The sequence below is a fragment of the Pseudorca crassidens genome, chromosome 2 (genome assembly GCF_039906515.1).
Source record: "Pseudorca crassidens isolate mPseCra1 chromosome 2, mPseCra1.hap1, whole genome shotgun sequence".
Lineage (NCBI taxonomy): Eukaryota > Metazoa > Chordata > Mammalia > Artiodactyla > Delphinidae > Pseudorca > Pseudorca crassidens.
The window spans coordinates 16,227,817-16,251,242 of record NC_090297.1 but is presented as its reverse complement, the minus strand read 5'-3'; the positions used below and the strand labels follow the sequence as shown (position 1 = coordinate 16,251,242).

The window sequence follows — 23,426 nt, the reverse complement described above, 5'->3', positions numbered from 1 at the left end:
AGTATTTTCAGCTAAACTACAGACCTTATTAGAATTTTTACCAATTTTTCCACTATCCTTTTAGTTATTATTTTTCTTTAGTCTTTTCCAGTCTGTGTCTTTCCTTATCTTTCATGACCTTGATGCCTTTGAAGACTACCAGTCAGTTATTTTGTAGAATGTCCCTCAGTTTGGGTTGATTTGATGTTTTCTCATGATCAGAATGAGGTTATGAATTTTGGTAAGAATAGCAGAATGTATCCTTTCGTAGTGTATCATATCAAGAAGTTCGATAGTGTTTCATATTAAGAAATTCCTGATGTCCGTATGTAATGGTTACTTTGATTACTTGGTTAGATTGGTGTCTGCATGGTGGGTCATTCTACTGTGGCGTTACTATCTTTCTCTTTGTAGTTGATAAGTATCTTGTGGAATACTTTGCAAATACTGTTTCTCCTCAAACTTTGGCCCACTAATTTCAGCAACTGGTGGATCTTAACATGCAACGTTTATTAAGTTTGTGGTTGCATTATTGGGGCTATTTCTCTCTTTCCTTCTACATTTATTAATTGTAATTCTACTGTGAGGAAGAGCTCTCCTCCATTTATTAATTTATTCTATTATATATTTATATCATCACGGAGTCACGGATATGTATTATCATTATTTGTTTTGTTGCTCAGATTAATCCAACTTTGCCCATTAGGAGTTCCTTCAGATTGGCTCCTGTGTTTTTCTACCCAGCCACCAACCTGTTTTTTTTTTTTTTTTTTTTTTTTTGCTGCGCTGTGCAGCTTGCAGCATCTTAGTTCCCCCACCAGGGATTGAACCCAGGACCCTAGCAGTGAAAGTGAAAGAGTCCTAACCACTGGACTGCCAGGGAATTTTGCCCCCCACCCCCCCGTTTCTTTTTTAAAGCATTTCTTTACTTTCTGGCACCGCAAGATGTTTCAGGTTCATATTGTATTTTTCTTGCCTCAATGCTGTAATCAGCCACTTCTCCAAGAAATCCTGACTCTTTTTATTGGAAAATGGTGTTAGTGACCAAGCTCTGGGCCGAGGTGTGTTCAGTGTTACTGGAATGTCATTGCTTCTAGGCCCTTTTGGCAGACAAAATTAGGAAATATATATATATATATACACTAACCCACTTGTATACACATTATCTGTATTTGTGTATACATTAAAAACCGCGAGTTTATACTAATAGCTCGAGTTCCACTGCAATGCCACCCAGTTTGTTTTAACATTTCCCTTTTCCTTATTTATTAAATATCTCCGATAATGAGAAACCTGGCTCTCATTATCTATAATCTACTCAGCTAATTATAGTATACACACAAAAAGTTTGAGAATTGCTAACACTATTCCTCTACTTTTAGTTTTGATTGTTTATTTTGGATATGTGAAACATTCCTCTGGTTCTAAGAGTCTGAGTTATATTAAAAAAAAAAAAAAGGTTTTCTCAGAGAAGTGTTACTTCTATCTCTGCTACCCAGTTTCTCTTTCCCCCTTCTTTCCCACCTGTACCTGGAGGTAACCAATTTCTTAATTTCTGGTTTCTTTCCTGTATTTCTTTTATACAAATGAGTAGATACCTGTACATTTTCTTATATCCCTTTTCTTACATGAAGGTAGCCATGTGCTCGTGGTGAATCCCCTGATTCCTTGAGTTCTAGTTTTCTCACTGTAAAATGAGGAAAATAGTACGCCTCTCCTTTTCAAAGGGTTACGATAATGATTGAGATAATGAAAGAGAAAATGCTTTCTAAACTTTATGATGGCATTTATAAGGCAACAGCATTAGTGGTTTCTGTCCAGGGAAGTGACTCGACTTATTTGACCTTGTGACACAGTACAAGAAGCTTTTGTTACTGTGAAACAATTTGAGAATTAAAACAGTTTTTTTGTTGTTCTAATTTTTCATTTTTATTATTTTTACCAATTTTCAGTATGGTTTTAGGTTATCACAGCATATCATGTGTGATTACTTAATTTTTTATTTTTGAGCTTGGCCAGCATCTGAATTCTCCAAGAGTCAACGTTTTTAATTTGTATTAAAACTTGGTCAGATTTAAAAAGGATTCCTTCTTCTGTTAGCAGAGTAGATAAAAGAAGGAAATGGGTAGAGGTTTTTGTTTTGTTTTTGTTTTTGCTTTGTTTCACTCCCAGAGACTTGAATTTGAAGGGCTTTTTATGTTTAGGTTGTATTGGGAACTGCAGGTCCAGTGTCTTTCCTTCATATCTAACAGTTTGATTTAGTCAGAAGATGTACGTATTTCACATTCTTTGAGTCTGCCTAAGAGTAAATTCTTTTGATGAGATTTGAGGTCGGAGACGTACTCTAGTTAACTCTGTGGAACCCATGGATAAACCACCTACATTGTTTTTTATTGTTGTTAAATTTTGAACACCAGGTCTGATGAATTGTTTTACCTGAAGGAGCTTAACTGAAATAGAAATTTAGTCATTAAAAGTTACAGTTCATATGCACTTTAAAAATCACAACTTCCCTTGTGGCGCAGTGGTTGAGAGTCCGCCTGCCGATGCAGGGGACACGGGTTCGTGCCCCGGTCCGGGAGGATCCCACACGCCACGGAGCGGCTGGGCCCGTGAGCCATGGCCGCTGAGCCTGCGCGTCCGGAGCCTGTGCTCTGCAACGGGAGAGGCCACAACAGTGAGAGGCCCGCGTACCGCAAAAAAAAAAAAAAAAAATCACAACCCCCTTTCTTCAATTAACCGTATATTTATCACGGAGTCTAGGTACAAAAAGTAAGTCTGCATACATTTAGTGAAATTAAGGCTTTGGTCTGTTCATAGGAGTGCTGTGTGTGAAAATGAGTGTCAGTGGTAAGGACAGTTGTGAGAAGCCTCCAACTGTCAGATGGCAAAATAGCCTTCACACACATACTGCTGGTCACTCTTTCTAATTTTTCTCAGAATATTTGGAGAGGCAAGTCATATTTCTTTTGTATTCCAGAAACATATTTGTGAAAATAGCTTAGTTGCTATCAACTGAATGGAAGAGGACAACTGGTAACGGTAAGGTTAGGATGCTCAAGGGAGAAGGAAAGAACTAATGGAGTCTTGAGAAAAGAATAAGAAGTAGAACAGGGAAGGGAAATATTGGTCATTGTTTTGATACCACAGGTTAAGCTAAAAGTGCCTGAGGCTTAGTAGACACACAATCATTGTTTATTAGATGAACAAAGGAGCAAGTTTTATTAAATAATAGTACGTGCTAGCTGTTGAAGGAGATACAAAAGAAACCTGAAATGTGCTCTCTGCCTCTTATGTACTCTAGTCAAACAGTTAAAAATTTAAGGTGCTCTCTGAATGGAGGTAGGAGATCAGAGGCCTGAAAGATCAGTGAGAACTAGAGGAATAGGAAGTAAGATTTGGGTAGATGTAAGGGGAAGGACATTTGCAGTTTATTTATTTATTTAGCTAGCTAGCTGTGCTGGGTCTTAGTTGCCGTATGCGGGATCTTCTAGTTGCGGCGTGCGGGGTCTTCAGTTGCGGCATGCAGGATCTTCAGTTGCAGCATGCAAACTCTTAGTTGTGGCATGTGGGATCTAGTTCCCTGACCAGGGATTGAACCCAGGCCCCCTGCTTTGGGAGCATGGAGTCTTAGCCACTGGACCACCAGGGAAGTCCCAGGACAATTACAATTGAGGGAGGGTACATTTATAGCAGTTAGAAAGTGGTACATAGTATGTTTGGGGCAGTCAGAAGACGTGCTTGGCTGAAATGGAAAACATAGAATGTGCAGGACATGTGATAGTTTTGGAGACTTTTGGGTATGTAGCTTAATAACCTGTACTTTTATCTTGTAGCAGGTGGAAGTTTATTGAAGACTTAAGACCTGCTAACATGTTTGGTCATTACCGGAAGATGAAGATTGTGCTGAATGGGTTGAGAGAGATAGGAGGCATGGAGAGTATATGCTAGTTCCATTAAGGGTTTTCCAAGGTTTTACTGCTGCACGTTGAGGCTAGAGGGAAGTGAAAAGGAAAGGATGGTCATATCATGAAAGCTATAAAAGAAAGAAAGATTTGACTGTCCTTGATAAAAGAAAGTAAAAAGTTAAAACTGACTCCAGGGCTTTGAGACTGGAAAATTATGTTGTCATTGATGGAGTAAGAAAGATGTAGGGTTTAATTTTATATCACATTTTGAGATAGTGGGCAGATAAATTCAGTTTAGGACATGTTGGATTTGAAATGAATGGAACGTCTTATTCATTTAACAAATGGAGATAACTGGACAAGTTTGGAAATAGGGAGATGAAGGTCACATGAGCAGAAAGGGCTGGGAATACAAATATGTGAAAATATAAGCATAATGGAGAACGTGAAGAGAAAAGCAAAGGTTCTAAGTCCATGCATTGTCCAGTGATTTGATGAAGATAATGAAACTGTAGAAAAAAGGAAGAGGCTGAGAGGAAAGAGAACCAAGAAAGCACAATCTTTTTATGCTTTCCTGGTTAGGTTCTCACTGGGCTTTATGTAGCTGGAGAAAGTGACATTTAATACTTGACAGGTAGCCTTTTGATTTTTTTTAAAAAATAAATTTATTTATTTTTGGCTACGTTGGGTCTTTGTTGTTGTGCGTGGGCTTTCTCTAGTTGCGTTGAGCGGAGGCTACTCTTTGTTGCGGTGCATGGGCTTCTCATTGTGGTGGCTTCTCTTGTTGCGGAGCACGGGATCTAGATGCACAGGCTTCAGTAGTTGTGGTACGCGGGCTCAGTAGTTGTAGCTCACGGGCTCTAGAGCGCAGGCTTAGTAGTTGTGGCGCACGGGCTTAGTTGCTCCGCGCATATGGAGTCTTCCCAGACCAGGGCTTGAACCTGTGTGCTGCCCTGCGTTGACAGGTGGATTCTTAACCACTGCGCCACCAGGGAAGTCCTAGCCTTTTGATTTAAACTCCAAACTCTGCTTAAGTAATTGTTGCTACATTTAAGGAAGATTGGGGACTGAAGAGAAATTTCTTTCTCTTTCTTTGCAAGCCTGAAATTAGTCCTTGATGGGCTTTGGTTTGGGTAGTTATATTTAAATCTATACTTTTGCTTACTCTCTATAATAATGGCATATTTTATAATAAAAAGCTTTAAATATACTTAAGTCACATATTATCTACCTTGGCTACTCAAAAGCTGTTGTTATTGGGGTTCTGGGCTGTAGTTATTATGAAATCATTCATTTGAATTCACATTTTTAATAAAGGATTTTATATACTAATCAGGAATTAAGCATAGCATAATGAACTCAGTGTTACCACCCTTAATTGATAAATTTCAAGAAGGAGAAAAGGAACTGATGTTTTAGCTGGTTTTTGCCTCGTTATTGTGGACTGATGTATAATTTCTTAAGCTTTTTGAAATAGTGAAAATAGCTTGCGGATGATGAATTTTTGTACCTAAGGAGTTTGGTTTACAAGTTGGGAACTGCTTTGTTAGTCCAGTATTTGTACCAGCTGGGAACTGGTGGTTTGGCAAGCTGTTTCACAGGAACGTGGAACAAAGCAGAGATGGGATACTTTCTCCATAGGTTTTAAATAGAAATCTGTTTTTGGGACGTCCCTGGCAGTGAGTCCAGTGGTTAAGACACCGTGCTTCCACTGCAGGGGGCACGGGTTCGATCCCTGGTCAGGGAACTAAGATCCCGCATGCCACATAGCACAGCCAAAAAAAAAAAAATCTGTTTTCTTGTTTATGTATCCCAGCTTAGTCATTCAGTAGATATTTACTGAGCACTGACAATGTGTCCTGGGCTAAGCACAGAGGAATTAGAAATAAGTCATAGTCTTTGCCGTCAAGTTTACAGTCCTAATGCAGGAGACAGATGTGTAAGAGGGTAAGTAAACAGGAATCAGAAAGCACAGGACCCGTGAGAGCTCTGAGGGGGGTCACTTCACTTAAGAGGGTGGGTGGGAGAGAATTGGGAGGAATGAGGGAAGAGGCTTCCTGGAGAAGGGGATACTTCTAAACAATCTGGAAGCATGAATGAGCCATGCGAAAGATAGTGGTAGGACAGAGTATTTCAGCCATGAATCAGCACATACAGAGACTCAGGACAGTGAGAAATGACTTGTTCATCATTGCTGGAACAACAGTTTGGAGGGGAGAAGTGGATAATCAGAGGCCACAGAAAAGGGCTGTGTAAGCCATGCTAAGGAGCACGGATTTCACCCAGATGACAGTGAGGAGCCGTCAAAGCTGTAGGCTGGGGAATGATGTGGTCAATTTGTGTTTTAGAAGGACCCTTTGTTGTTAGGCGGGAGGATCAGATTATATATTTTTAGTAAATAATTCAAATCCAAGATTGATACGTGAGTTATAATTTTTATTTGGGACTCTTAAGATAGGTTGTATATACTTTTCCTAAGGATGACTTTCAGTTCATTTACTTTTTTATCTGCAGTTTTCCAAATTTATGAATTATGTGTAGATATTTTTAAGAGACTTGGAGCTAGGTTAATTTCCATGGTTGTTACCAGCCTGTATTTAAAGATAACTTGGACTTTATATATTTTAAAAAACACATGTAGTTCTGATTTAAGTGTTAGCCTTTGTTTACAGTTGGTGCATGGTTTGTAGCAGATTCATGGTGGATAACTTGTAAGTTTATAGTTTAAAAGGCATATTGTCTTGACACTTAAATAAAGGAACACTTAATAGTGAAAGTACCTCCTGACTAACAGGGCATCTCTTGTCATAGATATATATGTATTGTATATATCTATATCTCCTTGTTAGTTCAGCTAGGAATTTGAAATATTAGGTTAATTTGACTGCCTTTGAAATGAAAAGGGAAAATTATTAAGGTGTAATGCCCAGATGAGCCATGGATATGAAACTAGAAAGCAATTAGGAGTTGTTTCTCAGCCCCATACTTTATTGGAAATCACAACTTTGAAAAATATATTTGGATAAAAGTTCTCCAGAGAGTGAGCATAGAGGGAACCTACCTCAACATAATAAAGGCCATATATGACAAACCCACAGACAACACTGTTCTCAGTGGTGAAAAACTGAAACCATTTCCACTAAGATCAGGAAAAAGACAACGTTGTCCACTCTAACCACTATTAATTCAACATAGTTTTGGAAGTTTTAGCCACAGCAATCAGAGAAGAAGAAGAAATAAAAGGAATCCAAATCAGAAAAGAAGGGGTAAAGCTGTCACTGTTGCAGATGACATGATACTATACACAGAAAATTCTAAAGATGCTACTAGAATACTCCTAGAGCTAATCAATGAAATTGGTAAAGTAAGATACAAAATTAGTGCACAGAAATCTCTTGCATTCCTATACACTAATGATGAAAACTCTGAAAGAAATTAAGGAAACACTCCCATTTACCACTGCAACAAAAAGAGTAAAATACCTAGGAATAAACCTACCTAAGGAGACAAAAGACCTGTATGTAGAAAACTATAAGACACTGATGAAAGAAATTAAAGATGATACAAACAGATGGAGAGATAGACCATGTTCTTGGATTGGAAGAATCAATATTGTGAAAATGACTATACTACGCAAAGCAATCTACAGATTCAGTGTAATCCCTGTCAAACTTCCAATGGCATTTTTCACAGAACTAGAACAAAAAATTGCACAATTTGTATGGAAACACAAAAGACCCCAAATAGCCAAAGCAACCTTGAGGAAAAAAAAAACGGAGCTGGAGGAATCAGGCTCCCCAACTTCAGACTATACTGCAGAGCTACAGTAATCAAGAGAGTATGGTACTGGCACAAAAACAGAAATATAGATCAATGGAACAGGCCAGAAAGCCCAGAGATAAACCCACACACACATGGTCACCTTATTGATACAGGAGGCAAGAATATAAAATGGAGAAAAGACAGCCTCTTCAGTAAGTGGTGCTGGGAAAACTGGACAGCTACATGTAAAAGAATGAAATTAAAACACTCCCTAACACCATACACAAAAATGAACTCAAAATGGATTAAAGACCTAAATTAAGGCCAGACATTATAAAACTCTTGGAGGAAAACACAGGAAGAACACTCTTTGAAGGAAGTGTGTTGCTGTGAAATGTAAATCACAGCAAGGTCTTTTTTGACCCACCTCCTAGAGTAATGGAAATAAAAACAAAAATAAACAAAGGGGACCTAATGAAACTTAAAAGCTTTTGAACAGAAAAGGAAACTATAAACAAGACAAAAAGACAACCCTCAGAATGGGAGAAAATGTTTGCAAACAAATCACGGACAAAGGTTTAATCTCCAAAATATATAAACAGCTCATGCAGCTCAATATTAAAAAAACAAACCACCCAGTCAAAAAATGGGCAGAAGACCTTAGTAGACATTTCTCCAAAGAAGACATACAGATGGCCAACAAACACATGAAAAGCTGCCCAGCATCACTAATTATTAGAGAAATGCAAATCAAAACTATAATGAGGTATCACCTGACACCAGTCAGAATGGCCATCATCAAAAAATCTACAAAAAATAAATGCTGGAGAGGGTGTGGAGAAGGGAACCCTCATGCATTGTTGGTGGGAATGTAAATTGATACAGCTGCTCTGGAGAACAGTATGGAGATTCCTTAAAAAGCTAAAAATGGAATTAATATATGACCCAGCAATCCCACTACTGGGCATACCCAGAGAAAACCATAATTCAAGAAGACACATGCACCCCAGTGTTCATTGCAGCACTGTTTACAATAGCCAGGACATGGAAGCAACCTAAATGTCCATCAACAGAGGAATGGATAAAGAAGATGTGGTACATATATACAATGGAATATTACTCAACCTAAAAAGGAACGAAATTGGGTCATTTGTAGAGACATGGATGGACCTGGAGACTGTCATACAGAGTGAAGTAAGTCAGAAAGACGATAACAAATAATTGTATATTAACACATATATGTGGAATCTGAAAAAATTGGTATAGACGATCTTATTTACAAAGCAGAAATAGAGACAGACCACAGACGTAGAGAACAAACGTATGGGTACCAAGGGGGAAGGGGTGGTGGTGGGATGAATTGGGAGATTGGGATTGACATATATATACTATTGATACTATGTAAAAAATAGATAACTAATGAGAACCTACTGTATAGCACAGGGAACTCTATCCACTGCTCTCCGGTAACCTAAATGAGAAGGAAATCCAAAGAAGAGGGGATATATGTATATATATAGCTGGCTCACTTTGCTGTACACTATAAACTAACACAATATTGTAAAGCAACTATAGTCCAATTAAAAAAATAATTAAAATAAAGAACAATGTATTTGGAGGGAATCCTTCTTATGACAGAAGGATTCTTAAAGGTGAAACACTTTTGGTTCTGAGAAGTGAAACTGAGTTGAACCAGAACCGAAGGTAATTCCATTGAGTATCAGGTTATTTGGCCTCTCCGACTCGCTGAAAAAAGATTAGTAATTCATATTTTATCCACTTGTTTTCAGTTCCTTTAAATAAGCACTGAATTGTGCTTTAGTTAACAATGTTATATGATTAAAAAGAAAAAAAAACCCAACCCTTATTTGTTTTTCTTATTGGAAGCACTTTTTCCTGTGTCTGAACATGTATAACATTAGTAGTCTATGAAGAGAACTGGGTTATTGCTATCAGAGTCATGCTCCTAGTTGCGAGAATGGTTTTTGAATGCTCTTTTAGGCACTTAAATTATTTTTGCTTTGAGAAAAGAGATTGTTCACTGTGCTTTAGGAGCTGGTAACTAAGTCTGATGCTTCTTAGCCCTTAACTAAGAAAAACGGAGCTTGCTGACAAAAAATAGGTGGTTTTATAGGCCTGTGAAACCCGACAGCACGTTCAGCAATGTAAACAATGGCAGCTGTCTTTTGCTGGCTTGTCTGTTGTTCGAAATGTAATGAAACTGCTTCTCACAAATGGCTTCACCTGCTGACTCATCTTCCGGCCCCTAAACAACCATAGTATCCAGCATTTTTTAATGCAGGGATTGAGAATTAAAAGAATCCAAGTCTTAGAATGTGAGGGTAGGAATGGATCATGGAAATCCTTTAACTCAGCCCCTTCACAGATGGCCTCGAAAGAAAGGTCATTGTGGAGGAGGCCATATTTTGATAGTTATAAGAATTAGTGATACTACTATTCAGAGAGCCATTAGAATCTTCTTGAATGATTGAGGGCTCTTTTCTGTATAGAAATCCTTGAGATGTACTTTTTAGCTTTCCTACAAAAATAATATATTCTGAAAGTGGTTGTAAGTCACTGGTACGGGGCAGCACACATTTAACGCCTGCTGTATACTGTAGGAGGAATGTGGGAAGAAGTAAAATGAAAGATGGACATTGTTCCTGAAAAACTTCCAATTTAATTAGAAAATAGATATGAGAAAAGAGTGGGAAACATTTAGGAGTCAATTTATTAATGAGTGTATAAGCTGATTTACCTGATACATTGTGAAAGAGGCTTGTGTAAATTTATGTGAGCTCTTAGAGCAGTGGATGCAAAAAAATCTCTTGCAGAAGTGAAAACTTCCCAATTATATTTTAATTCTATAGATTGGAAATTACATTCCAAGAAACTGAGGCAGAATTTCCACAGAAAACACAGCGAAAACCGTTGACTTAAAATAGTGGTTCTCAGGGTTTTTTTGTTATTTTTAAAGAAATCTCAAGAGTACAGATTTTTAAAATAAATCTGTACATTATTAAATATTATTGAGAATCTCAGAGAGCTTTTCTTATGTGGGCTATATCTGTTGATATTTATATTAGATATTAAAATGAAAAAAATAAAAATATTCACTTAATTAAAAACAAGACAAACCCAGTATAGGTTAACTTAAATAATTGAAAAATAACTTTTTCAAAACAAAAATTAGGGCTTCCCTGGTGGCGCAGTGGTTGAGAGTCCGCCTGCCGATGCAGGGGACACGGGTTCGTGCCCTGGTCCAGGAAGATCCCACATGCCGCGGAGCAGCTAGACCTGTGAGCCATGGCCGCTGAGCCTGCGCGTCCGGAGCCTGTGCTCCGCAACGGGAAAGGCCACAACAGTGAGAGGCCCGCGTACCGCAAAACACACACACACACACACACACACACACACACACACACACAAAACAAAAATTAGTGAGAAGAGTGGCGTTTTATATTTTTCCAAATCTCTTTAATTTCTAGCTTAAAAGAATGTAACGATTCTCATATCTGCTTCTGCATTCATTCTGCTATACAGTGTTTTGTTTGAAGAAAATCTGGTCTCACTCAGATCAGATTTGGGAAGGAGACTGGGGGGGAGAGGAGTATTTTAATGTCTTTCTCAGGTAATTGTGGATATTCTTTATTATTATACCAAAACTTGACAATGGTAGTTTCTTTTCTTTCCTTTTTTTAAACCTAACTTTGGGACTTCCTTGGTGGTCCAGTGGCTAAGACTCCATGCTTCCAAAGCTGGGGGCCCGGGTTTGATCCCTGGTCAGGGAACTAGATCCCACATGCCGCAACTAAGAGTTCACATGCTGCAACTAAAAAGATCCTGCATGCCACACCTAAAAAAAATGGTCCTGTATGCCTCAACGAAGATCCCGCGTGCCACAACTTAGACCTGATGCAGCCAAATAAATATTAAGAAAAAGTCCACATTTATTCTATGGAAGCCAGTTAAAAGTAGCATGTGTGATCAAATTTTATCTTAAAAAATATATAGAAAAAGTGCTTGCTTATACAACAGTGTTCATAGGGGCTATTTCTGGTTGCTGGTGAGATTGGGTGATTTTCATTTTCTTTCTGTGCTAAGTCATTTTTGTTTACATTAACCACATATCACTTTTTTAAAAAAATAAATTTATTTATTTATTTTTGGCTGCATTGGGTCTTCGTTGCTGCACACAGGCTTTCTCTAGTTGTGGTGAGTGGGGGCTACTCTTTGTTGCAGTGAGTGGGCTTTCTCATTGCAGTGGCTTCTCTTGTCACGGAGCACGGACTCTAGGCACGCGGGCTTCAGTAGTTGTGGCTTGTGGGCTCAGTAGTTGTGGCTCACGGGCTTCAGTAGTTGCGGTGCATGGGCTCTAAAGCACAGGTTCAGTAGTTGTGGCGCATGGGCTTAGTTGCTCCGTGGCATGTGGGATCTTCCTGGACCAGGGCTCAAACCCGTGTCCCCTGCATTGGCAGGCAGATTTTTTTTTTTTTTTTTTTTTTTGCGGTACGCGGGCCTCTCACTGTTGTGGCCTCTCCCGTTGCGGAGCACAGGCTCCGGACGCACAGGCTCAGCGGCCATGGCTCACAGGCCCAGCTGGTCCGCGGCATGTGGGATCTTCCTGGACCAGGGCACGAACACGTGTCCCCTGCATCGGCAGGTGGACTCTTAACCACTGTGCCACCAGGGAAGCCCGACAGGCAGATTCTTAACCACTGCACCGCCAGGGAAGCCCCCACATATCACTTCTATAATCAGAAAAGTAAAGCAGTTTCTACTTTGAAAAATGAAACTAAGCTAAAATGTGACTCCTTGCAAGTTCCTCACTAGGCAAAGACAGATTAAATTACATTCATTATTTTAAGAGTGAAGAGGATTTGAAATACATTTGTAGTTTTTTAACAGGGAATCAAGGGAAAGAGGGAGCATTTTTTTGTTAATTATTAAGTAAAAACTTATGAATTGTGTTCCCCATGCATTCTGATTAAATTGATCTTTACCGTAATAGTAATACTTACGCCGATCTTCCCAAATTTGTTTTCATGATACCAAGAGAAGCGGCTTAAAGTACTTTGAAAGAGGCGTCATTAAAAAAAAAAAAAAAAAAGCCTTACTTTTAATGATGTGGCAGATTAGTGCAACATTTTTTATGATACCTCTTATTTGTTACAGAGTTCCCTTTTTAAAGTCCTTTGCCATCTTGTCCTTGCTCTCCTGGCTTCCATCTGGGGCTGCAGCAGGGCTGAGCCAAACATGGCTGCTGCTGCAGCATGGGCGGGCGTAGTATAGGATTCGGCTGCTGTGGTTCCTGTGACGAAGCAGGAGGAGAAGCCTGGAGAGCGTGGTCTAGGTCAGGATTCTCTTAAAGCTTGTTGCCAGGAGAATTGGACTTTTCTTGTGGAGGAGATACTACATTTCAGATTCTGCTGTTGACAGGGAATGCTACTGTGTATTGGGATTTATAGCCTTAGCAGGGGAACCACCCATTCTCTGCAGAAGTGAGAAATCTTAGCATATGCTGTCATTTGCTAAGCAGGATTGGCCATTTTTAGAAAGCAGCAAGGCTTACCTGTGTGTTTCAGTTGATGACAGAGAAGTGTCCAGAATGACGGTGATTTCTGGCTCGGTGGGTAGATTTACTAAATGGGTAGCATTTCTCTCAGGGGCAGACTCGGCGGCACAGAGTAGAGGATTAAAATGGTCTGTCTCCATGTGCAGCTTGTGTGAGGATTACTGTATCACATCAAAAGTAAACCTAAAACGTTGGGTGAGAGATGGGGAGTGGTTTGAATGGAGGATTGAAGTTGCTGTACGTGCTGCTTAGGCTGCTCCATAGAGTGAATGCACTGCCATTTGGTTGGGGCGTATTTGTGCCTGAGTTTCTGTCCTTTCTGCCTGTGACTGGAGATGGGCATGATGTAGGATATGCTGCTTGACAACCAATAATGATATGATATATCCGGATGCGCAGTAACAAACTACTTCACTCATTTCTCTGTTTCGTATGATGAAGAGAAAAGGCTTTTAAAAAAGAAAAAAGCTCCCTTCCACAGAAAAGCCATATGTGATCACTGTAAAAATCACAGGGAAAAAAGAAAAAAAAATCACTTGTAACTTTACCACCCATTGATAACTATTGTTAGCATTTTGATATATTTCCTTGGAGGAATTTTTAAATATATGTATGTTTATATATACATGTGTTGGCATATATGTGTTTATATACATATACTCATATGTGCATAGCTGAAGATCAAACTGTGAATATTATTTTTTCTATTTTAACATATTGATACATTCCCATTTTAATAAAAATTTTGAGAGGGCTTCCTTAATGGTATTATAACATTTCTGTATATGGCTGTACCACAGTATACTTAAAGCACATTGCTTATCACTGGATTATTCAGTTAACAATTTTGTTATTAAAAGAAATACTGAGGGCTTCCCTGGTGGCACAGTGGTTGAGAGTCCGCCTGCCAATGCAGGGGACATGGGTTCGTGCCCCTGTCCGGGAAGATCCCACATGCCGCGGAGGGACTAGGCCCGTGAGCCATGGCCGTTGAGCCTGCGTGTCCGGAGCCTGTGCTCTGCAACGGGAGAGGCCACAACAGTGAGAGGCCCACATACTGCAAAAAAAAAAAAAAAAAAAAAAAAAAAAAAGAAATACTGAGACTAACATCTTTGTGTATAATGTTTTTCAATATTTCAGGTATTTGTTCAATAAAGTAAAAATTACTGGATCAGCAGGTGTGAACATTAGGATAATTGATGCATATTGCCCTATTTTTACCAGCATTAAATATTCTTTTAACTTTTGTTAATTTGATAGGTGAAAATTATATACAGTTTTAATTTGCATTCTTAGATTACTTATAAGATTTAGTTTTGTCCCATGTTTCTTAGCTTTTATTTACTGTTTTGAAAATTATCTGTTTATATGCTATTTTCATGTCTTTATTCAGATCTTAGTTTAGTTTCAAAACAGTCAAATAATGCATGTGTATTATAAAGAATACAGATTATATTGATTTATACCTTTGTATTATATATTTAAAAATAATTAAAAACCTTCACTTCCACTTCCATTATTAGCAGCTATCACAGTTGACAGTTCAGCATCTCTCTTCTTACAGATCTTTTTGTATGCATTTACAAATTGAGAGTAAGAGGAAGGGAAAAAGGGAAGAGAGTCAGGGAGTGGGAGAGAGGTGGAGGTTTTTAGAGGATGGCCTCTGGAGCTGGACTCTGTGATTTGCATCCTAACTGCTGGAAGTGTGAAGTGTGATCTTGGAGGATTTCGAGTCCCATAGCTGATAGTCCCAGCTCTCATGGTTTAGTGGCTGTGTACCTTGGGAAAAATGATTTAACCTTTTTGTGTCCCAGTGTCCTCATGTAAAAGGGTTAATTATAGACTCTAGTGCTTAAGGTTGTTGTGAGGATTAAATTAGTTATACCTATAAGGTACTTAAAATGGTACCTGGCACTTTGTGTTATATAGTAATAAATAGCTATTACTATTATATTACTTGTGTAACAAGATTATAAGTGGGATTATACTGCACATGCTTAGTGATTGCTTTTTCATGTATTGTATAAATCTTTCCCATGTTGATACATGTAGATTATTCTATAGTTGTACCATAATTCATTTAACTCTTTCCTATTGGTGGATATATGTATAGTTTCTAGGCTTTTTTGTATGTGTTAAAATGTATAGTGCAGGGCTTCCCTGGTGGCGCAGTGGTTGAGAGTCCGCCTGCCGATGCAGAGGACACGGGTTCGTGCCCCGGTCCGGGAAGATGCCGCGGAGCAGCTAGGCCCGTGAGCCATGACCGCTGAGCCTGTGGGTCCGGAGCCTGTGCTCTGCAACTGGAGAGGCCACAACAGTGAGAGGCCCGCGTACCGCAAAAAAAAAAAAAAAAAAGTATAGCGCATATCCTTATACATATGTGTGAGTATTTTAGTAGGATGGAGTCCTATAAATAGAATTGCTGAATTGAAGGGTACGTAAATAAACATTTGGCGATTACTTTTTTAATATCTAAGAATTTTTGTTTTCTCTCCTTTTCTGTGTGTAGCAGATGCGTCTTATTTTATGATTGGAATAGTATCTTAAATCCTTTCATAGGTACTAATTGGAAATTAAAAAAATCTTTTTCTGTTCTCTGTACCATCTCTCTCCCTCCAGGGTTGGTTCTGTTTATTCATCTTGGTTCTTTACTTTCTTAATGTCTGGTGATTGTTTAGTTTCCATTCGTGTTTATGAATGGAAGATGAGGTAGATTAGTAGAGTTGACAGATGGAGTCCCTGCAGTTGGGTAACAGGCCTCAAAGGTTGTCTTTAAGTGTTGTGGGTGGCGCCTGACACCAAGGACATTTTACTGAATTGTGCCTTTATTTGCTCTTGGAATAAATTTTTTAAAGGAACATATTACTAATAAAAGTAGACTGATTTCTGTTAAGTCTTGTTAACAAGTTTGTAGTATAGTCAGTGTTTTATATGTTTGCATATTGTCTGTGTTTTGTGGAGTTTCTCATGTACAGTATTTTCCAGATACATTTCAGTTATGATTTTGGACTCATCTTCTCACAACTGGATACTGTGAAGTGGAAATCCTAAAATTTCTTTTTTTAAAAAATAAATTTGTTTATTTTATTTTATTTTTGGCTGCCTTGGGTCTTCCTCCACGCGGACTTTTCTCTAGTTGGGGCAAGCAGGGGCTAACTCTTTGTTGTTCTGTGTGGGCTTCTCATTGAGGTGGCTTCTCTTGTCGCACAGCACGGGCTCTAGGTGTGTGAGCTTCAGTAGTTGTGGTGCGCGGGCTCAGTAGTTGTGCATCACAGGCTGTAGAGCGCAGGCTCAGTAGTTGTGGTGCAAGGGCTTAGTTGCTCCGTGGCATGTGGGATCTTTCCCAGGCTAGGGATTGAACACTGCATTGGCAGGCGGATTCTTAACTACTGTGCCACCAGGGAAGTCGCTAACAACTTGTTTGCTCTTAATTCCTTAGCTGAAGAGCTTAGTTGAAGCTTCAAAGCGTTCATAAAACAAGGAAGTAGTTAACCATCTTTCAGTCCTAACCCTGAATATGTCTGCTTTTTTTCAGTTCCCATTTTGTGCAGTTTGTTGATTGGTCTTGTTTTCAAATGGTCGTCTTCACTGTCATCTGTTGCTAAAAACTGCTTTCTCTTAGTTTTGTCTTTTTATAATCTACCTCATAAATAATTCTGCCCAAGCTATTGGAACCTTGAATTTTAGTGAAATGAAGAACATTTTATTGTTCCTTCTCTGCTCTTATATTAGTTTATTGCCATCTTTGCAATTTGAAAATCAATTTGTTAACTGTTTTGTCATTGTGTTGGTTATCCACAAATGTCTAGAAAACATTTTATTTACCTGACAAAGACATATTGTGATACACTCTTTTTTTTGTTTTGTTTTGTTTTTGTTTTTGCGGTACGGGGGCCTCTCACTGTTGTGGCCTCTCCCATTGTGGAGCACAGGCTCCAGACGCGCAGGCTCAGCGGCCATGGCTCACGGACCCAGCCGCTCCGCAGCATGTGGGACCTTCCCGGACCGGGTCACAAACCTGTGTCCCCTGCATTGGCAGGCGGACCCTCAGCCACTGCGCCACCAGGGAAGCCCTGTGATACACTCTTGATGAGAGAAGTCGGTGTAAAACAAATTGGGAGGATGTGTTTAAGAATGTGAGAAGTATTAATTTTTTGTCATTGAAAACTAAAGTTAGTTAATATTTTCATTAGACTTGATTGACCCAAGTAAGTAATCTTTTACTTTTTTTAAATTGAAGAAAATGCCAATTTAATTAGCATAATTTCAGGGATGTGTTAAAGCTAGGATACTAGTTCTAAATTTAGGCTGCTCATTGGAATAATTTTTGCAACTTAAAAAATATACAGACATCTTCTGAATCATATTTTGGAGTTGAAGTTTTAGATATATAATTAAAGTTAAGACTCCTAGCCTAGAAAATTGAAATGGTCAATTGTGAGTTAATTAGGTCTTACATATTATATAAATGACATTAAATTAGCTTAATTATTTGGATTGTACCTTTTCTGAGAGGTTTGAGTATTAGCATGTTGCTTGTTGTTGGATTTGAAGTCTGTTCTTTGTTAAGATTCTTGATTTTTTTCTTTTTCTTTTTTTTTGCGGTACGCGGGCCTCTCACTGCCCTGGCCTCTCCCGTTGCGGAGCACAGGCTCCGGACCCACAGGCTCAGCGGCCATGGCTCACGGGCCCAGCCGCTCCGCGGCAGGTGGGATCCTCCCAGACCGGGGCACGAACCCGCGTCCCCTGCATCGGCAGGCGGACTCCCAACCACTGCGCCACCAGGGAAGCCCCAAGATTCTTGATTTTTAATGATCAAGAAATGAATGATTCCTTTACTTCTCAGTAGACATGTCCTTTAAGTTTCATTTCTAGATTCATACTGAAATAGGATTTGGCAGATGACTAGAGGAATATGTTCTTATCTTTTGAAATAGGTTGATTCTGAGACCTGGTAAAAAGTTAAAGGGCAAACCAGGCATTTTGCACCTGACATCCTCTTAGAACTTAAAATATTTTATTACCGGTATCTGATTGGTCATATTGACAAACTAATGGACACTGACAGCCTTTATCTGTTTTCTTCCTGTTACAAAGTGCTGTGCGGCTTGCGGGATCTCAGTTCCCCAGTCAGGGATTGAACCTGGGCCACGGCAGTGAAAGCCTGGAACCCTAACCACTAGCCCACCAGGGAACTTCCTGAAGTGAACTTTCTTAATCCAGCAAAGTTTATTGTGTGCAACGCATAGGCCTGCCCCTGTTGTTATTGAGGATTATTGGGATTACCGTAAACCTGCCTAGAATTTTTATTTATTTATTTAAAAATGTTTATTTATTTTTGGCTGTGTTGGGTCTTCGTTGCTGCGTGGGCTTTCTCTGGTCGCGGCAAGCGGGGCCTACTCTTCGTTGTGGTGCCCGGGCTTCTCTTGTTGTGGAGCATGGGCTCTAGGTGCATGGACTTCAGTAGTTGTGGCACGTGGGCTTAGTTACTCCGCGGCATGTGGGATCTTCCCGGTCCAGGGATCGAACCCATGTCCCCTGCATTGGCAGGCGGATTCTCAACCTAATGGAGAGATATAAAAGCTTTCTTATAACTTTAGGTGTAAGAAATTAGATATATAAAATTCCTACAAAGGAGAGATTTGTGCCCTTTGAAAAACAAAATTCAGTGTTTACCTAAGAATACGAGGCTGAGGACACTCCAAGCTACATAAGTATTATGTGCAAAAAATATATATTTGTCAGTCTTTCTCTGTTTTGATAACATCTTTGGATTTATTGCCTTGAATTTGCTTTTGCTCATAGTGAAGTAATAAGAGAACTTAAAATTACTTTCTTCTATATTTTTATTTATAGGTCATGGAAATGAAACTCAGTTAAGGAGCAGAAACACTCTTACTGTGGTTTTCATTCAGATAACATTTTCAGAGTGACAGAAGTGATTTCATTTTTGAGAAGCAAATTATTTCTCTCCCCTTAGTTCACTTTCATTGTTTATACTCTTACCTTGTCATTGGAATTATGTTTCCATTGAAAATAACTAGTAAATATTCTGCTTTCAGTTTTAGCTGCCTATATTTGTGGCTTAATTGAAATCTATTCTGACTAGTAGGAATAAATAGATTCTGACTATGAGAATAAATAATTTATGTGATTATGTTATGGAAAGAAAAAGTAAACTGCCAGTGAAAGCATTTAAATAATATATTAGAGTTTGTAAGGGGAAACTTAGGGTCTCTTACACAAGACAGAACTTTGGTTGAGAGTTTCTTGACCTTTTACTAGTACTTATCATTCCCATTTATTAAGTATAGACTATTTTGATATTTTGGATAATATGCCATAATGCTGTAAAAAAAATAAAAGTTTCTGGCTTTCTGTGCACTCTGCTTTTTGTTTTTCCTTACCCGTTTGGTCTGCTTCTAACATCTCTTCTTTTCTGTGGGTTATTTTACTTCTGTGTGCTCAGTCTCTTTCTCTGTAAAATTGATTAACTAGACTAAACTAATTCCAAAATCCTTTTGGACCTTTTTATTAGCCTATGATTAGGGTAAAAATAATCTCATATATCCTTTTTTTTCACCTTCCTAGAGTATGGGCAGCAGCCCTTGTTGTTACTAAGGGCTTTCTTTTAGGCACAACAGGGGAATATGTGGGAGAAGGGTGTTAGTTGATAATGAAACTTTAGCAATGAAGAATTATCAGAAAAGTTTGAAACATAGTTGATATTAGAGACAGTCTTGCAGAAGAACTCCTTTCCTTTGGTTGTATTGTTTACTACTGGAATTTGATGCACATTTAAAACATTTTTCTTTCTACCTTTTCTCTTAGAATAATAATCCTGTTAGGAAATGCCTCCAGAATCAAGGGACACTCCAGGCAGTGCCCAATAGAACTTTCTGTGATGTTGAAAACATTCTGTGTCTACACTGTCCAGTATGGCAGCCACTAACCGTACGTGGCAACGAGCACTTGAAAGGTGACAAGTGTGACTAAGGAACTAAATTTTAAAATTTCATTTAATTTTAATTAAGTTTATATTTAAATAGCTACATGTGGCTAGAGGCCACATTGGACAGCATAGCTCCATATTATACATTCAACCAGCAAATATTTTTGAGCCTTCAGAGATATGCCCAGCATTGTGTTAGGTGCCAGAGATATTAGGGTCCTGCAGTGTGGTGAGGGAGAGATGATTAAAGAGATAAGTGTAATATGTGTGATAGCTGCTGTATTAAAGAAAGGCACAGGGTTCTCTAGGACCATAGATACTGGTTCTTACCTAATCCAGGCTGAGGGCGGGTCACTTTGGGGGTACTCTTATGTCAAAAGAAATTGTGTCAACTATCCCTTTGTATTATACATAGGTATTGAGCTCAAGTCAATCCTTGTTGTGTTTCAACATATCAAGGGATATGGAAACACTTGGTCATTATTATTTTTAAGTGTTTGGGGTTAGCACTAGTATTTTTGTGCTTTAACTCTGGACCATGTATAGAATTGATAAGTCTTCATTGTTTGTGATGCGATTAGCTGTTTCTCTTATGAAAATCTGTAAACAGCTCTAAATCATCAAGGTTGCAGTTTGACTGATGTGGTTACTTTTATTTATTTATTTTTGGTTAAAATAAATTTATTTATTTTTGGCTGCGTTGCGTCTTCGTTGCTGAGCATGGGCTTTCTCTAGTTGCAGCGAGTGGGGGCTACTCTTCATTGTGGTGCACGGGCTTCTCATTGTGGTGGCTTCTCTCGTTGTGGAGCACGGGCTCTAGGCATGCAGGCTTCAGTAGTTGTGGCTTGTGGGCTCTAGAGCACAGCCTCAGTAGTTGTGGCGCATGGGCTTAGTTGCTCTGTGGCATGTGGGATCTTCCCGGACGAGGGCTCGAACCTGTGTCCCCTGCATTGGCAGGCGGATTCTTAACCACTGGAACGCCAGGGACGTCCAAAGTGGTTACCTTTATTTTTTATTTTTTTTCTCTTTTATTTTTTATTTATTTATTTACTTTTAACATCTTCATTGGAGTGTAATTGCTTTACAGTGTTGTGTTAGTTTCTGCTGTATAACAAAGTGAATCAAAAAATATGGAACGCTTCATGAATTTGCGTGTAATCCTTGCGCCAGGGCCATGCTAATCTTCTCCGTGTCGTTCCAATTTTAGTATATGTGCTGCCGAAGCGAGTGCTCAAAGTGGTTACTCTTAAGTGGGTGCAGGTTAGGCAGTTTTTCAAAGGCCACGTCTTGCCCACAAATAACATTTTGTGTTATAAAGTAACTGGCAAGGAGGCTGTCTTGGTTCTGTGATTCCTGGAATATATATCATGGACATCCTTGGGGTCAGATTTCTTGGGCTTTGGGACTTTTACATGTGAATATTGAGTGGAAGCGTAATACTTCTTTAGCTTCTTTAGTACTGATCTTTATTTAAGTTCTTCTAGAGATGCGGGAAGCCTAGTCATGTCTTAGGGCCCTTGGATGTCATTTGTAGTCTCTCTGGGTCCATTTATAGTCTCTTTGGTTTGATCTATTTAGAACCTTCTCAACCACGTAAGTCTCCTTGGCTTGGGGAAGGAGGCCCTTTGGAACTCTCTCTTTGCTCTTAACGCTGGTTCTTCAGGTGACTCTTGAGGAACCCAGGTCAGTGTGAGTCACGTACCTAATGAATTAATTTTCATGGCCTCTCTAGATACTAAAGAGCAAGAGCTTTGACTTTTAGCCCCAGAGGTCAGATTCTGTAAGAATGCACTTACACGTAATTTAAATGAATTGCACTCATAAGTAAATGCCTTGTTTTTAGGATGTTTTGAAGTTTACTTCTCTGTAATTATAAAAAGAGCTTGGGTTTTGATGCTGTGGTATGGTTTTGATGAACTGTGGTATACTGGGCTATTTCTAGTGTAATTCAGTGTAATAGGAGGAGGAACAATTTTACTGAATATTAATTAATCTAGAAAAGTAGAGTTTGTGGTTTCAATTTGTTGGGTTAATGAGTGTCATTGTCAGACCATAAACACATGCCATAGGTAATTAGAATTCTGACAACATAGATACTTTCTTTCTTCATGTTTGATTTTTTTTTTTTTTTGCGGTACGCGGGCCTCTCACTGTTGTGGCCTCTCCCGTTGCGGAGCACAGGCTCCAGACGCGCAGGCTCAGCGGGCATGGCTCACGGGCCCAGCCGCTCCGCGGCATATGGGATCTTCCCGGACCCGGGCATGAACCTGTGTCCCCCTCATCGGTAGGCGGACTCTCAACCACTGCGCCACCAGGGAAGCCCTTCATGTTTGATTTTTAAAAAGATTGAATTTAGATATGGTTATAGGTTACTTTAGCTAATATTTTTGAAATTTCAATCTAAGATTCAGATTTAGCTAATGCTTACTGAATACTTTTGAAGTGCATTATGTATTCAGTTTTAACTTTTTTTATGGATTATTTGTTGGGTGGAAATATGTAAACCAGCTATGTAATTTTAGATTTTTTAGTAGCCATGTTACAAAGTGAAAACAGGTAAAATCAATTTTAATAACATACTTACCCAGTATATCCAAAATATTATAATTTCAAGATGTGATCATTATAAAAATTATTAGTGAGATACTGTATTTCACATTCTTTCTTTGTACTAAGCCTTTGCACTCCAGTGTATATTTTAGCACATCCACCTTGTGGTAGCTGTATTTCAAGTGCTCTATAGCCCCATGTGGCTTAGAGGTTACCTAGTGAATAATGCAGTTCTGTAGTCTATAGAAAGGGTAAATACTGCTTTCCTGTCTGCTTTCAGAGAAGACCAGGACTAGCAGAGCTGTGGGCAAGGGAAAGGATAAAGAGGAGGAGTTATATGGCAGAGAGTACCAATCAATAGGGTGATACTTCACACCTCTTTTCAGCTGGGTTAGTTGCTCTACTAACAGCTATAGATAAATTTATTATTTATTTTCTTTACTAAACTAAATGCTTAAGGCAGGAATTATGTTTTTTTGTTTCTATTTCTCTACGGTCTGTTAGTGCTAGGCACAAAGTAGACACTAATAAATAATGTTTACTAGACATCTATACTGAGAACAGGAAGCTTTAAACACTGCCTCTGAAGATTTTTGGCATGATTTATTGCATTTCTGGGAGCTAGATATGTTTTTCACCCATGTTAGTTATACATGTATCCATTCCCAAGGTTATTCCACAAATTAGGAGTGGAAGAAAA

The 23,426-nt window shown here is 38.9% G+C and overlaps 1 protein-coding gene and 1 non-coding gene across 7 annotated transcripts in view; one reads left to right on the top strand and one right to left on the bottom strand.

The window, feature by feature from the left end:
• EIF4G3 (eukaryotic translation initiation factor 4 gamma 3) overlaps positions 1–23,426 on the top strand; it is a 365,407-nt gene that overhangs the window by 11,274 nt on the left and 330,707 nt on the right. The window lies entirely within an intron of this gene.
• Positions 21,301–21,407, bottom strand: LOC137220274 (U6 spliceosomal RNA). Its single transcript, XR_010941586.1, has one exon. It is a non-coding gene; the product is annotated as a U6 spliceosomal RNA (small nuclear RNA).